The 17,071-nt window shown below is 33.2% G+C and overlaps 1 protein-coding gene across 1 annotated transcript in view; it reads right to left on the bottom strand.

The window, feature by feature from the left end:
• The window catches only part of LOC129807268 (profilin), a 36,279-nt gene that overhangs the window by 12,771 nt on the left and 6,437 nt on the right, over positions 1 to 17,071 (bottom strand). The gene's annotated exons all lie outside the window — the stretch shown is intronic.

Raw genomic sequence — 17,071 nt, 5'->3', positions numbered from 1 at the left:
ATTTTATTTATTTTTTATTTATCACAAAGAAATTTGTAGAAATATTTTTGTAATACCTCTCTAAGAGAGGTATTACAGAAACAAGAGAAGCTCTCTTGCTTCTGTTTCATATAGAATTGTATTAAGATTTCTTCGATAAAAATCCTTCTTCCTTCTTTAACTAAAATTTAAGAAAATGTAACACTCCAAATTACTAAAGCAAACTAGGTAATAATTTTGTGAAATGTTCAGAAAAAACAAAATTTTCTAAGTAGGGTAAGTCTTCAGGCTACGAACATCCTCTGGCTTCGAACACTTCTTATTTTTCCCATATTCCCTTAATGAATCAGATCTACTTTTTTCCAGGAAATGTGTGACTTAAGACTCGCTATTAAAACATATTGCTATTAGGGTAAGTGTGCCAAATTCCGGCCAGCTTGCAATTTCGGCCACCTTCTTTCTTCCTCGAATTTCCATGAACTTTTAGATTTTACGTACTCTAGAGATTATACAATGCAAAAGAAAAACAGAAAATATAATTTCGACAAACGAGATGACGTGAAACAGACATTGGAAGAATTCCCGAAGGGCAAAGAACTATGAAAATGAAGGTGGCCGAAATAGGGCACCAAACTATGTCTATATTTTTATTCATTTTAAAAAGTATTAAGAATGATTTTAGAGTAAATAAAGACGGTAAACTCTTTACAAGGTTCCAAGCAACACTCTTTCAGAAGAAAGAATAAAAAAATCAATTTGTATTTAAAATATTACATTTCAAACTTGAGACTTTGACGCTTGCATGCAACTATGCCGAAATTTGGCACACTTACCCTAAGTCAAATTAATTAATGAGAAAAATATGAAGTGTTTGACGCCAGAGTGTATGAGAAACCTAAAAGCCTTCCCCTAAATTAAATAATTCGGATTTTGTACTGTTTTCCAGATGGGAGTGATATTAGGTAAGTCGGCGGCAACCACACATTAAATTACAAGTTAATAGTAATACAGTATGATTCCAATAGTATCAACACGTTTGAATCTTTTCTTGAAATTTTTTCTTTTAAGGTTTATAGTAAATTAAGCTAATTCAAAACCTGCTCCAAATGGAAATTTTTCGCTACTCTAAATGGAAACATCGTTGTTTTCATGATAAATACAGTACTAAATTATTATATTTATATATTTTCCATACCAGTTTCATTATTTAGTTAATTTTGCTCCAAATAAAGCGGAAATCCATTCATATTCACAATTTTAATTTGTTAATTTCTCAGAAAAATTAAAAGTGTACCTTTTTACCATCGAATTTTTCATCGATAGACCATGTTTTCCAATGTATAATACAATAAAGTGACTGTTGTTTATTCGTTTTGTTTAACATTTATGTCATATTTCTGGCTAATTTTAGTTAAATTAAGTGCTAATATTTATAGCGAACGGTACGAGAAGTTTTCAAATGGAATAATTACCTATTTCGTGAACAAAAAGGGTTTTTCTAAAGTGCCTACAAATGCTTCAGTAGGAAACCCCGGAAATATGATTTTTTGGGGAGCTTTTCTTATTGTTTTAGATGGGAAAGAAGAAAAGACCAGGAATAAGAACAAATCCTGCGCTCAAGAGCAACACAACAAGGTTTTGGAAGCCTTTCGTCGCGGTTTCACTTACACTGTTTGTCTCCAATTAGAAACTTTCCCTTGTTTCCATTTGGATTAATTTGTTTCCAATAGCAGCATTTTACACCTGCGTATTTTTCTTGTATTTAAGAAGTTTTCAAATTATATCTAAAGAATTTTCACTAAACAGTAACATTCTAGAAGAGTCAAAGAGCAAATTTACGTAATTATCTTTAGAAAAAATATGAACTTAATGTGTTGAATCTTTTGTCAAAGTTAAAGCGTCTGGAAATGGTTTTGATTTAGGACATTTACCAGAGGTATAGGGGAAAGTGCCCATGCTTGATACCATTGGAAGCTTCGTAACGACTAAATTTTCTATGTTTCATAATATGTATGTGACTCAACGAAACCATATTTTAAAAACTATGAGAAAGTGGAAAGTTTTTAAAATATATTGCGGAGTCATATTTATTGAGAAACATAGGAAAAATTTAGTCATTACGAAGCTTCCAATGGTATCAAGCATGGGCACTTTCCCCTAGAAAGTTATCGTGTCCGCTCAAGTCAGAAAAAATAGTTTTTGTTTTAGGGACAGCTATGTTCCACTAATCCTTATAAAGGGTTGATCAAAATTAGTTTATAGCTCAACAAACAAAAACCTACGAACAAATGTTATTAAGAATAAATAATGCTTGTCAAGTGATCATGTTACGAACAATATTTGTGAAAAAGTACAAACTTTTATGAACTTCTTTATACGCATTATACGATTTACAAGCATTTTGTAAGTCCCCAGTAGAACTTCACAGATATTTACAATACAGAAAATAGTTTTCTCTGTGTATCATAAAGGATAATTACTAAGTATAAAAAGGATTTTTCCTATATGTAAATAAAATTTTTATAGGGCATAAATATATGTTGTAGTCTTTATAAAAGTTCAGAGTAGCTCTCTTATACTCCTACTGGAGATTATGCTTCAAGAATAGGACTGTTCGATAAAATATCATTAGGCAGGCATTTCCATCTCATTTGCATTGGAGGTAAGGAAGGTAAGAAAGAGCAATCCAAAATCATTTGTCAAAGGAAACCTCCTTTTTGAGGACATTCTATTCACATTATCGTGGTTGTCGTGGTTGGATTAAACTTATTCTGAAGCAGGGCCATTAACAATGGAAAATCGTCAGTGAAAAACCTAAAATGGCAAATTTCTGTTCTGATATGTATAAGAAAGAAGCATCGTCGTTGAAGAACTCTTTTAGGATTTTCTTTCTTTTTTTTATTTATGTTTTTCACTCTAAATACTAAGAGACTTCTTATTTTTCTGTTACAATACCTAAAAATAGATTTGCGCACCGAATGTGGGTCTCACACACTCCTCCCTTGTTATGCTTTTATTTCTCCAATCTTGATATTGGCTTCTCTTTCACAAAAGTCTCCGCGACTCTTGCTGAGGAGATGCTGCCGCGTTTTGTGGAAAACGCGTCTTATGACTTCTTTCTCGACTGAGAAACCCGTTTGCCACTGTGTATTTTCTTTTTCAATTTAACCACTGTTTATACATAAAATTAACTAACACGAAAGCATCCATATGATGGTTTTTCTAACATTGTTGCAGGGGAAAACAGAAATTTATAATAAAATAAAAAGAAGTTATCTTCCCAAGTGGTATACACCACTCTCATCAATTTAATACAGTAATCATGTGCCATTGAAATATTAACTTTTTTTTTCCAACAAGACACAATATATTGGAGTCTCAGTATCCATTACGATTCCACCAAGAGATTATGTCCGTGAAATTTTACTCAAAACTTCTGACATCTGCAAATTCTATGGACTATTTTAGCACTTGTCAATATGTCATGCAATCCTCTTTAATTCACAACTTTTAGCGGATATAGACAAAAGAACTAAATTTATTTCAGCCTCAATTTCAGTTACTGAAGAAAAAAAATCCATTTTGTTAAAATATATATTGAGAGATTGTACCTGTCAAGCCGGTTAAAAGGTTTGTCAGTTATTGCTGATTGGGATTGGCCAACTAAATACCAATATACAAAATTCCTAAATTAAGCCATAAAATCATTGAAGACTCCCGAATTTTTGAGTTAAACCCCCGAGACAAGAAAAACTGAGTTGTGTTGAAAGTCGACAAAAATATCCACAATGTATAGCTGCAAAACACTTGCCGCTTGATATCTTCAAATTCAGAACCTCCGCATGAGATTGTGTCTTAGGAAAGTCCAACAGAAGACCGGAAATTTTGATAAGATTAACCATGAACTAACATTTCTTGCTCTGCACAGATGAAGTAAACATAAAAAAGTCATTTAAAAATGACATCGTTACAACAATTGTTAAATTTTAATTATAAATTATAAAAATTTTGTAAATGACCGAACCCTTTAAGGACGAATGGAAGACGGGAGTCCCAAAAATAACGACTAAGTTTTCGGATTATTTAGAGGAAAAAATAACTTCCTGTAGTCAAAAAACTGTTTTTGTTTTTAGGACGCTGATGTCCCACTCCTCCTTTGCCCTTTAAGTAGGAGTGGGACACCGGTGTCCCAAATGCAAAAAACCATTTTATCATTTTTTTATTATTATTATCATTTATTATTACTAAAATATGATTTTGTTTTTGGGACACCGGTGTCCCATTCGTCCTTAACTCTTTAACGACGAGACACTTTTTACGGAATGAAAATCAACAATAAGAATTAAACTGAGAAACATAATCAATGATAAGTTTTACATCTAACCTTGGAAAGTCCAACAGAGTCTGAGTCGGTGTATTTTGTGCTTCTATGAACGATAGGGACAAAAATAGCTCAAAAATGTAAGTAACTTTTCTGACAATACCAATGAACAATATTTTACGCTTTAATGAAAAATATTACGTATGAGTATCGTAGTTTTTATTGCCAAAAGGGTTTTGCTTAAAACAAAATTGGAAGTATAAAAAATAAATAAAATCAATTACGAATTTCAGAATTTAAAAATTCGCCATTTTTGTGCTTAAATATTTACTACATAGCAAATAGCTAGAGACTTGCAAAAAATATTCTAGATTCCTTCAACCTTCTACTGTACAATTATGTACAGACATAAGAAAAAAATAACTTTAGGTAGTCAGGAAAAATTATTTTCTTTATGGGACACCGGTGTTCCAATCGTCCTTAAAGGGTTAAAGGGTTATCGTTGCCGTTTCGTGTCTTGGTGCAATGGAAGTTGCTTACATTTAGCAGTTCCTGTAATAATGCGTATTACATTATACAGTTATGTATCTATAAAGACTCAGTAATGACTTTTGAACACAGAAAGGACTTTTGAAGTTTTCAATCAATACCGTTAAAGCAACTGTTATTTTAAATTTTGACAGACGGGAATTCCGAGACGATCGTATCCGATCACAAACGATACCTTGCGAAGTTTGACAGTTTATGAAATTTCACTTTTCAAACAACGTTATTTACACTACAGTCACACTTCGTCACACGTAAAAATATGGTTTTGTTTTTGGGACACCGGTGTCCCATTCGTCCATAAAGGGTTATCGTTGCCGTTTCGTGTCTTGGTGCAATGGACGTTGGTTACATTTAGCAGTTCCTCTAATAAGGCGTATTACATTGTTCAGTTACGTATCTATAAAGACCCAGTAATGACTTTTGAACACAGAAAGAACTTTTGAAGTTTTCGATCAATACAGTTAAAGCGACTGTTATTTTAAATTTTGACAGACAAGAATTCCGAGACGATCGTATCCGATCACAAACGATACCTTGCGAAGTTTGACAGTTTATGAAATTTCACTTTTCAAACAACGTTATTTACACTACAGTCACACTCCTTCGAAAAAAAAAACTCATATCAGAACCAATTTGATCTTTTTAGTTTTTTTTTCTCATAAACATAGATTGCAGCCAAGCAAACATTTACACAACACATGTTTTCCTTTCAATAGTGGCCACTGGGCTGTACAAAGTCAAAAAGGTGTGAATAAACGCCGTGGCACCATCTCATCAACACAATCAAATTTTTTTTTCGGTCTCTCTTTTTCCCTTATTCCTCTTTCTCTCTCTCTCTCTTTATTTTCCTCTCTGAATCAAAAGAGCTTTGCGATGACGTGAATAAAATGCGAAAAAGCCGAATTGCCAACACACACCGGCAAAAGAGAGAAGTTTCAAAAATTATTTCACGCGTGCACCATGTGGCGCTTATGGTTAGAAGAGCCACATGGTTGAAAAGAGGCAGGCAATAGAGAGAAAATCACCATCAACGATTTGTGAGCCAGACTTTATTTGGATGCATATCCGTTTATGGTATTAAATACGTCAACCTTGGCAATAAGAAAAATCATTACATGTATACATATTTATAAATAAAGATAAAGGGGCATATAAACCATTTATAATATCGTGTTTTTTCTTATTTTTTCTTCTTATTAGAAATATGTAAGCTATATATATATTCTAATCTTTTATACAATATTTTCTTCACCTTCTGCATTCAACTTGTTGCAAATTGGAGTGTCTTTTGTCTCTCACAACAACAACAGTTTATAATAATATAATTGTACACGATTTTTGCACACAGTGTCAAGTGCAAAATGCTTGAAAATAAAATAAAATGGCAAAAGAGAAACAAGTCCGAGGATACAATGTGATGTGTTTAGCAATTCTTATGAGAGTCATTCAGTTGGGGAATTTTGAGAACCAAGGTGACAAGACTTTACAGAAAAACACACGTGAATATGAAAATTTTACTTAAAATAAGAAAAAAAAAATACAGCTAAATTAGCATTTGCATCATGAGAGAAATGGGAACAAATTCCACACAAAATTATCTCATCTCCTTTACTCTTTCACTTTAAACTCTTGGGAACACATTTTTGACAAATTAAAAATATATAAAAATAAAAATGTGTGAAAATGCTATTTTTGAGGGAAAAAATACTTCGAAATACCCTCGATATCTTCAAACTTTTGCCACATTTTTCTTTTTTTTTTCTATCTGTTTTCTCTGTCTCTGTCTTTCTCTCAGTTTTCACGCATTAGCATTAAAATCACATCACAGGCTATAAATACATGAAGAACAAAGTAATACATTTATGAAAAGTTACACATAAACCCCACTCACGATGGAAAAAAAAGTTGCATCACTTCAAGAGGAGAAATTATTCCTTTCTGTGCAAAAATAGACCAATAAAATATATTGTATGATGTATTAAAATGGACAAATTTTACAATATTGGAAAGTTCTTCTTTATTGCACTCTTTTACCATTTTCTTGCTAAAACTATTAAATAAACACAAATCAACTTTCAAGTTCAACATATTGAAGCAATCAAATAAAATAGAGAGAAACAACCTTGTGTTTATATTTCTCTTTAATGGAAAGTTTTATAATTTCCTACATCTTATTATTATTATTTTTTTTTAACTTTTATTTCAAAATGGTGTCACATCATTTTCTTTAATTTTTCTCTAATCTTTCTTTTCAAACAAAAAAAAAAGTCCAAAAGAAAATGAAGATGGCACATGTAATGAGACCTCTTTCATAATATTCCTAACACATATAGCATGTTATGAGTAATTTTCCACTTGATTAGTTTTTGCCTTTTTTCTGTTCTATCCAAACTCAAAATACCTCGATGTTGAAATAGAAAATAAAATCCTTACATAAGCTGCATCATTTCACATAAAGTCTGAATTAACTACCCAAAAAAACTTATCGCAAATACGATAAACCTACACCAAAAAAAAATCAGTTTGAAGGAAGAGTGAAGGAGAGAAAAGCATTGATGATAACGCGCTGCTAAGTCTCATTGATCCACAAAAAAGTGATATGCAATAATCAAATTGGGAGGGGTCGGTTTTTTTTTATACTCTTGACTCATTTATCCACCTCGAAAAAATTTTAACACCGAGAAAAATTATACTTTTGACTATATTTGAGGAAAATCATCGAGAGTTCCTTCTTTTTCTATCAATTTAGTTCAACTTTAATAATTATAGTAGCAAATAAAGATGATAAGAATAATAATTAGAACGAAGTGGGGCACCTTTAAAAGTGGGGCACTTTTGAAATTGGTATTTTTCACATATTTTTAAATAAAATTGAGCCTTAACGTGATATAATTCAGCTGCATAAACAGATTGAAAAGCTAAATTACATTATGATATGGCTCAGTTCCACTTAAACATAGGAGAAAAATCCCAATTTCAAAGGAGCCCCACTTCCCCCTATTACAAATTAATAAGAATGATAATATAGTTGATCCTCAATTTTGAAATAAATCCCTAAATCGATCTTAAAAGATTCATTCGCGTTCTCCAATAAAGATTTCGAATTTTAAAGTGTAAAATGTCTTTAGATCTTTAGGCTCATAGCTATTGCTTGGATCTTTAAGGTATTTAAGGACGGTTAGGTCACTGGTAACCCAAAAAATTCCTACAACCATCTCGTTACATTTTCCTCTAAATTGTCAGAAAAAAATTTCTTATTTTCAATTTTTGACTCCTTATGCCGAAAATAAACACAGGCTGATCCTGAAGAATACTCCGCTCGAAAAATATGGCGGTAAAAAATCAGCCCAAACTATCATACACTGAGGATTTAGGATTAAAGATTAGTGTTTTCAGCGTAAATTTCTATTAAATGTACATACTTTTGATTGCTTAGAGTTCTTAAGTGCAATATCCAGGGCTTTTTTCGTACAGAAAGGATCACTCTGACCTTCCCATTACTCCAATCTTAATGCATTTTACTATTTTGCAACATTGCGTACCATTATGCCCAATGCACGATAACTTTTGTTTTGTAAACATGTTTTTTGACATTTCAGTGTGAGTGAGTGAAACCTAGATCTAGTCATCTCGCTCACTCTCATAGAAAATTTTGAAAACATGTTTAGAAACAAAAATTATTGTGCGTTGGGCATTACTCTCCATGTTTTTTCACCCAATTGACATTTCGAAAAGAACCCAAAAACACCCAAAGTGAAGCTTTTAATTTTCAACACTGGCGCTGATGTCGCCTAATTCTCGTAATTTCACTAGACCTCATGAATTTAGATAGAAGATCAGCCTGATCCTCCAAATTATGGGCTGATCTATGAGTGTATCGACACTAATCCTAATTTTTCGGGATGATCCCTAAACCGATCCCTGTGTCTATTTTGAGGCAGGTTTGATATAGATAATTCGTCATTAGGCTATAACTCTGATCTGTAAATCTTTAATTTTGCATAAAATTACTTTTACAAAAGTACAAATTGGTTCCCAGTCAAAATCCCGAAAGCCGAAATCCCAACCGCCAAATTCCGAAAGTTTATATCATAAATTTAAGATCAAGCTGAATTTAGGACTCAGCTTATTGATAGACCTGAATCAAATTAAATAAAGTGACGCCTCTTACAAAGAGTGATCGATAGAGACAGTAACCTTGAATCTTAGGCACTCAAACCCTGACCAAACCCCATCTACCTAGCCAGAAGACCCGACAGAAACCTAGAAACATCCAGAGATCAACAGATGAAACAGGAATGAAATATAGCTCTCATCTTCGTTAGAGATGCTAGATCATAGCCAATAAAAACGATTCTATGAGAGATTACGTGATTCCGGCGACTTAAGCCGCAGATATATCTGATACAATCATTGAAAGTAACTAAGGCAACGAATTGTGTCACTACCAGCTGCAAAAAAGCATTGCCGCATTGCTAAAGAAAGGAAGAAGAAACGCTCGCGCGAGGATCAAGCGAGTATAAAAGGGCGTGATCTCCCGGAAGCGCATAAGTGTACAGAGGGAATAGTTGACCTTGCAGTTAATTGATGTGGCACAATCAGACCATGAGAGTTGAGTTGAAGAGAGGTTTTTTTTTTTTACCTGATCTACGAATGGAATAATTTCACCGTGCAGGTACTGTGGATAGAAATCAATCGATACTTTTTTTTAGATAGTATGATTGCCTGGAATTTTTTTCAAGATTTAAAACTAGTTCATTTATTGATACCCAGTGCTCAAAAGCTTGAAGAGAACTGGAGGAAACTTCCTCCACATAAATTTGGAGGTCATCTGCATAAAGCTGAAATCAGCAACTTTGCAGGACTAAGAGAAAGAATAGCAGAGGATCAAGAATTAAAAGTTTGCCAATGTCCTTACTCGGGGGAGAAGGTGATGAAATATCCTCACCAAATTTGACAATCTGTGATCTTCCTGCAACATAAGATCTAATAAAGGCAACTGCTGAATGGCATTGTATAAATGAGCAGTAAAAAGTTAAAATTGAGCAGTAATAAAAAAGGGGTGGCAAAGCGTCCCAGATCCCAGGCTTTGTGAAATGTGAAATGCTCGAACTCGTGACTTAGATGCTGAACCTCAAAAGTACTTTCGCATCATTTACCGTTTACCGGTTCTCAGCCGATTTATAAATCTCTCAAAAGATCCCCCAAAATAGTTTTAAAATAGGATTGATTTTCGGATAAAACTTTTTTACATGAACCGGTTCATTATCGATTCAAAACCGATTGGAACCGGTTCAGTTTTATAGGAAATTCCAAGACCTTTCCAACGACCTAAAACATGATCCCATTTGCTTAATAAATGCACTCTCTAGTGTCTTTTTAGCCTTTGACCTTGAAAACCCGTTATTAAGAACGATTCAACGGTATTTTCGTATATGGACGAAATGTTCGCCTGGGAAATCTCTAAAACATATCCAAAAATGAAAAAAATCGCACGACGCGTTTTCGAGTAATCCCAAAAAACATAGTTTTTTGAGGAAATGAGGGGCACGTTAACGATCCTTGGGTCGACTTATGGAGGGGTCCCCCGAAGGTCCCGAGTCCCTATCTCTAACCGTTTGGCCTCTAGAGCTGGCGACAGACGGACGTATAGACGGACAAAAAGCGTGACGAGATTTCTCAGAAATCGTCTGAAACGTGAATATTTGTTGAGAAAAGTGGTCTCCGGGGGGTGGAAGATGGAAATTTGTGGGGGTGAAAAAATCAAGGGATTATACTGCTCTCTCCGTAGAGTTCGCGCAGTAAAATATATACATTTTGTAGGGTCATAGATTAAGCTGTAACCTCTTTAATTATTAATAAATTATCCAAAAAAAGAGCACTTCCGAATACCAAAAAAACAACATATTTTTAAATAATTTCATTTGGCAAATATAAATTGACTTTCATATTTCCACGAAATACACTGTGTAAATAAGTGTAGCATATATAGGACAATTTGTAGCAATAAGCTTAAAGAACATTATGGCATAGAAGTGGAATAAAAAAAAATGTTCAGCGTAAAAAGTTATGGTTCTCTAGCTCATCGATAAAGTGTCACATAAAGTGTAAGTACAGCAAATGTCACTGCATTTTCCTTCAAATATTTTATTGAAAATTTTATAGTTGTGACTCTTGAGCAGAATTTTTTTCAATACCCCAAAACACTCAATGTACTCTGCTGTGTAAATAGCATTGGAGTGTTTCATTTTTTTTTGCTGTTGTCACAGATTTTAATTAAAGCTCAATATCTTTTGGGTGAAATGATATTCCAAATTTCATGACCCCTATTTTATTATTTACTTTCACATCAATTTTATATATGTCTGCTCATGTCTTCTTCTTTTCTTTTTTATCTCCCCAAAATGAGCTCATTATATATATTTTTTTAATTTCACTTTTTTCTCTCTCCATCCATCAATGAGCTTTTTGGACAAATGATTGAGAGATTGAAGGAAAACAACAAAATCGTGGATATCACTTTTACACAAAAAAGCTAAACTATAATTTCTCTAAAATTTTATAATTATTCTATTTCATAAATATTTAATTAAATGCGTGACAGTGAAAACGGTAGTTGAAAGTCTCGTTTTCATTTTTTTTTTATCAAAACCTATACAAAATATTAAACCATAGCACCACAATACGAAACATATAATAATATACTCTTTAGTATTCCCTTCTGTTTTACATTGCGCGAAATAGTCTTTAAGAAAATTATTTATAATTTAATTCTTGTCATCACAATACTGAAGGTATAATTAGACAATTTGCAATTTAAATTCAGTATTAATCGAATTTAGTTTGTTGAAAACAACTTCCTTCTCACTTTTCACACCTCAAATGCGTTGTCATTAAAGAAAATTCTTCCTTAAGAGGATTATCTTACAAATCCATCAATATGTAGTAGAAGATGGATGAAAATTAGTCATAATATAAGCAGGATGACAATAAGGAAATTGCAATTGATTTTACCATATTAGCATTAAATAATCAATAATTTCTTCCATATTCATTCGTATCGTATGTCTCTGCTTCACCCCTGAAATCACTTCATACGCATCTTATACAACTATCAGATTTAGAAGTTGAAACCACTTCTTCACTAAGCTGGGTTTAGTGTAAAATATTTAAATTCTCTGGTAGGTTGTGAGAAATGTTTACTTGTGAATATTTTGTTGAAACAGTTCTGATAATTTAGTAAGATTTAGGCTTTGTCGATCAGTTGATCGACAATGTGGAGCGATTATCGAAAACCTAACCGAACCACATTAATTCTTTAAGTTGTTTCATGTTGATCGAAACATTAAGATTAAGAAAAGATTTGTCTATTGGTCGGTTACTTTATCTGATCCGTTGCTCCAGGGGGGAATTCTGTAACTTTGCGAACGCTTCACTAGTGAACGCTTCACTAGTGAACGATTTACTAGTGAAAGGTTCACGAGCTTCCCTTCACGACTGCTAGAAAAGTTATTCTGTAACTTTGCGTGAAGCGGACAGGGGAAGTGTGTTGAAATTTTCATTAAATGTAATATTTTTATGAGTATTTGAACTAAATAACCGTGGAAAACACTAGAATTCAGTATTAGAAATGATGTAGTGTTGTTTTTCAAGCTGAGTATGAAAAAAAAATTCACTGGCTTCACCGAGTGATAACATCACCTTCACCGAAAACTTGACAAATGAAACACATAACCTCAAAGTGATCCTTTTACGTGAAGCTATTGCAAGTTACAGAATCTCTTTTGCGATGACTTTAGTGAAGTGTTCACCAATTTTGACTGGTGATCTCTTCACAGAGTTACATAATTTGCCCCCAGGTCCTTTATTTGGATCGATTATGCACTCCCTATTCCTCCACTTTGTCTTAACTGTCAAGAACAGTAAACCTGCTATATTATCACGGTTTTCTGTATACGTTCTGATGGACATAACATCGCTTTATATTGCGGTAAACCAGCCTCGGATTATGAATAAGTAGCAGTGAATGTGCATCTGTATCGACTGAACTCTTCATGTCGAAACTGGTTTTTGTACCAAACTCTCTTATTAACTTCTTAACTTTAATTTTTCTTTGTCGAATATTCTACCCGCGTATTAAAAGAAAAGTTTAGAAAGCGTGTCGACGAAGAGATATGAACCTACCACCCGCCCCTCACGTCTTTATACCAGATCTGCTCTCTGGTTTGAACGCCTACTAGTCGCTACCTAACTCTCTTAGAGATCATCACTAAAGTTCTACGGTATCAAACCCTAATACCAGCTTGAGACCTAAGGCTTAACTATATGGCTTAATTCCTCTAATTTCTTATCAATCACAGTTTTTTGGAAAAATTTTACTTAGAATTGGATTATTAAAGATGAATGACCTATTAGGTTTTCAAAAAGCAATAAAATTGATCGCTATTTAGGATTTTGGGACCTTCGGGAACTGGGCTAAACCTCTAGTCTGAAGACCGCTTAAGTCACGTATGGGTGCAAGAGAGAAGTAAGTAGTCATACCAAGATGTTATTCCACCACAAGACACAGGGATAGGCTATTTCAAAAGGATGTCAAATGCCCACTGGGTCAGGCAGTCGGCTGTAAAAGACTGGCTTGGGTTCTCGTTGCTCTGTGCTGAGCTTGTCTCGCTTGTGTCAACTTCCGGCGTAGTCGTCGCCAGTGTGAAAGACTGGCTTTTATCGGTGGCACTTCTTTATTGATCAAAGCCTGGGCGGTAAAAGAGGAAACCTCTAGCAATGGCGCGCTATTTATAGGAATCGTCTTTTGCCTTGAAGTTGGCTACAATTTATTTACAATTTCAAACTTAAGTAATCTACGGTTTCAAGGCTTCGCACATACTCTGATTTCGAACATTTAATATTTTTCCCATATTCCTTCAATGAATCTGACATATTTTTTTCAGGTAATGTGTGACATTAGACTGGGTATTAAAATATACCGCCATAGATACATCAGATTCATTAAAGAAATATGAGAAAAATATGAAGTGTTTGATGCCAAATTGTAATTCACTGAACGAATTCGTGACTGGCACGACAGCTGTAATAGATGTGATTATGTAAGAATCACACCTAAAATCTACAACTGCCCAGACTCGAACCCGGGACTTGTCACTAATAGACACACTATGACTATCCACAGAGTCCATGATCGAAACATTAGAAAATGTTTACATTTTTGCCACAGAAGATAAAAGCAATTCGAACAGCATTCATAAAGGATGTCAATCGATGTGCATTGTACAGAAAGTAGGATAACCTGTCACAAAATTATATTATCCAAATTATTAAAAAAAAAATCAGTATTTTCCAAGATAAAAGAGACTGGGACATTTGTGGAACTCGAGAAGTACTATCTAATAAATTAGTTAGACTTTTACAATTCTGTCCCTTACCCATGGGTCCATCACCGTCCTAGGACAATTTTCAACCTTCAGAACAAAACTGAGGATTCATTTGAACCTTTATATTTTGGGCATAACAAATACTACACCATCATTTCAAACTAAGACTTTCAATGTTAAATCTCAATCATAAATCTTCAGTCTGAATACCGCATTACTTTTCTTGTAGGATTATTTTATTTCTCTTTCACACAATGCACGCTCATTGCACACAAATCAGACACGTGCCCACTCTTTTCTACCTTATTTCTTCCCTCTTTCGCAACACCATACACTACCTCTCTTCCTCCCCTGTTTCTGTAAACACAGCATAAATGGTCGTTAACCAGGATAAAAAAAGAAACCTCGAAATGCAATTGTAATTTTATGACTCATACTCGTCCCATATCACACAAGAAAATTTTTATGAATGAATTGTCAATTAAATATAGGACATTGTACTCGGGGCATCTGCAAATTAATCCCTCTCTCATAGTCACATCTTCTCAGCCTATTTTTAATATATTACACTCATTGGGATGAGATTAGTTGGAAAATGTGTCTCATTTGGGGAATGCCATGTCTCATGAGAAATATAGTCACCAAAAATGTTACGATGAATCAACATTTTATCTCACACTCTTCTCATCAAAAGAAATCTGTTGCCAAGGTTCTCCTTCACTCACATACATAATTTCTTGCCCATATTACACACATTTTCTCTTTTTCCTCGCACCATACACACTTTGTGATTAATTGTGTGAACTTTCTTGTGATAAAAACACAAAAAAAAAAAAACTTTTTCTTAACCCATCCATGACGTAAGGCTTCAATAATCCTTACATCGTCAATATCTTTGAAAATTACTTCGCATATAAAATTATGGCGAAATTTACCCAACGCAACATCACTAAAAATTTGAATGATCTGTGATGAATGGAAACTCCCATGTCCTATTTCATTTTATATTCCTAAATACAATTTTCAACAAAAATAGACTATGTCAAGCATCATAAATTCCAAGTAATTTGCAACACAACCATAAATTACAGACAAATATATAGAGAAAAAAAAAGTTCTATATATATTTAATGGCAATACGTCTAGTATTTGGTAAACAGTTACCATTACTCCATTGCAGGGTGACACAGATGGAGACTCAATTGCCCTTTTATCGACTTCTTGTTTTTCGTTGGTACAGTATGTGCAATTTTATGAGTCTCGAAGACTGCAGGAGCACATAAAAATGAAACGATAACATATCACAGTGAATGATTAATTTGAAATGGGAATTTCAGAAAATTTATTGTAAAAAAAGAAAATGGGAAATTGCAAATACCGTGAAGTTTAAATTTTAAAAGTTATTAAAGTAAATAAAAAATAAATAAATAATTTTGCAAGGTTTTTTGCAAAACCAATTGGAATCAAATTTGGACAATATTCGAAAACAATAAGAAGTACAAGGTTCAATAGTCGTCTAATTCAGAATTACCGGTATTCAATTCGGGATATTAATATTCCAACCGATTCAAAGAATACTAACGATCGCCAGTAACCTTGCGTTAGTATGTCAATGACCTTGAATAATAACTTTCGAAATATCTCAAGGTCAAAAATTATACAACTCTAAAAGATTTATTTCTCAAAAATCATTAAATTTTTAAGCTTTTTACTGTACGTCTATTCTATGATTAGATTGCCATAAACATTTATTCTTAAAAAAAAAATATTGCTATTTTTTGTTAATTCTTTTTGTTCATTGTGAAAATATACAAAACAGAATGACATAATTTTTATAAAGACTTACTTGTCTTAAATTTCTTTAAAGTTGAGTTCTATTATACAAAATTAGATAGACTTCTTAATTCTCAAATTAGTTCTCAACTGTTCTAAAATGCCTCTTATAGTGTAAACAGACGAATTTTTAATTTAAAAATATTTTTTTCGACGAACCATACGTAAGGGTAGTTTTTGAAAATTCCTTGGTTCGTATTGAGTACTATTTTTCTTTTTCGAAGTTCACATGTTTGCACTAGAGTGGAGAAATTTAGAACAATTGGGAACTAATTTGATTATTAAAGGACAAAAAAATCTATTGCAATTTGTGAACAAGGAATGTTGCACAAATTTTTTTTTGCTACTATTCAAAATGTATACAAAGTTTAGAACCATGTGAGTAAAGGTGTCTACACATTATAAGAAATTTCTATCAAAAATGAGCTTCAAGAAGTGTTCTTCAAGAAAATTGCCTACACATTGGTGAGAATTTTTGACAAAAAGATGGATTTTTGAAGAAAATTTGTCTAATGTGTAGACAAATTTCTTCAAAAATCATATCCAATTGAAGGTAATTTCCATCAAGAATTTTTGAAAGAAATTACCAGCTACACATTGGAATAAAATTCATCAAAGTCATTCTTGACAGAATTCTTGACGGAAACCATCACGATTCAAGATTGTTTTTCACGAAAATGTTATTTTCTGCTGGAAAAGTGAGAAAAACGTTTGGTGAAGTTCCTTGGGATAGTATTTAGTGAATTTGTGAAGAAAATCTTCTAAATATGCAAGGGAATAGTGTTTTTTTGGAGATGTCGTTCCTGGTGGAATCCAACCCATCAGGAGCATGGACGTAAGTGCTCCGGCTGATCAAAAGATTCAGGATTCTATTTATCAGCTCTTGGCAAAAACTTTAGGACTGAAAATCAAAGAGTAGTGGCAGATCGCTTGAGGAGTTCAAAATAAATATAGGAGGACATGGAAGCAACACGGAGAAAGTACTGGAGTGGTTGAAATTATC

Source organism: Phlebotomus papatasi, chromosome 3 (genome assembly GCF_024763615.1).
Source record: "Phlebotomus papatasi isolate M1 chromosome 3, Ppap_2.1, whole genome shotgun sequence".
NCBI classification, from domain to species: domain Eukaryota; kingdom Metazoa; phylum Arthropoda; class Insecta; order Diptera; family Psychodidae; genus Phlebotomus; species Phlebotomus papatasi.
This window is presented reverse-complemented; position numbering and strand designations above follow the sequence as displayed.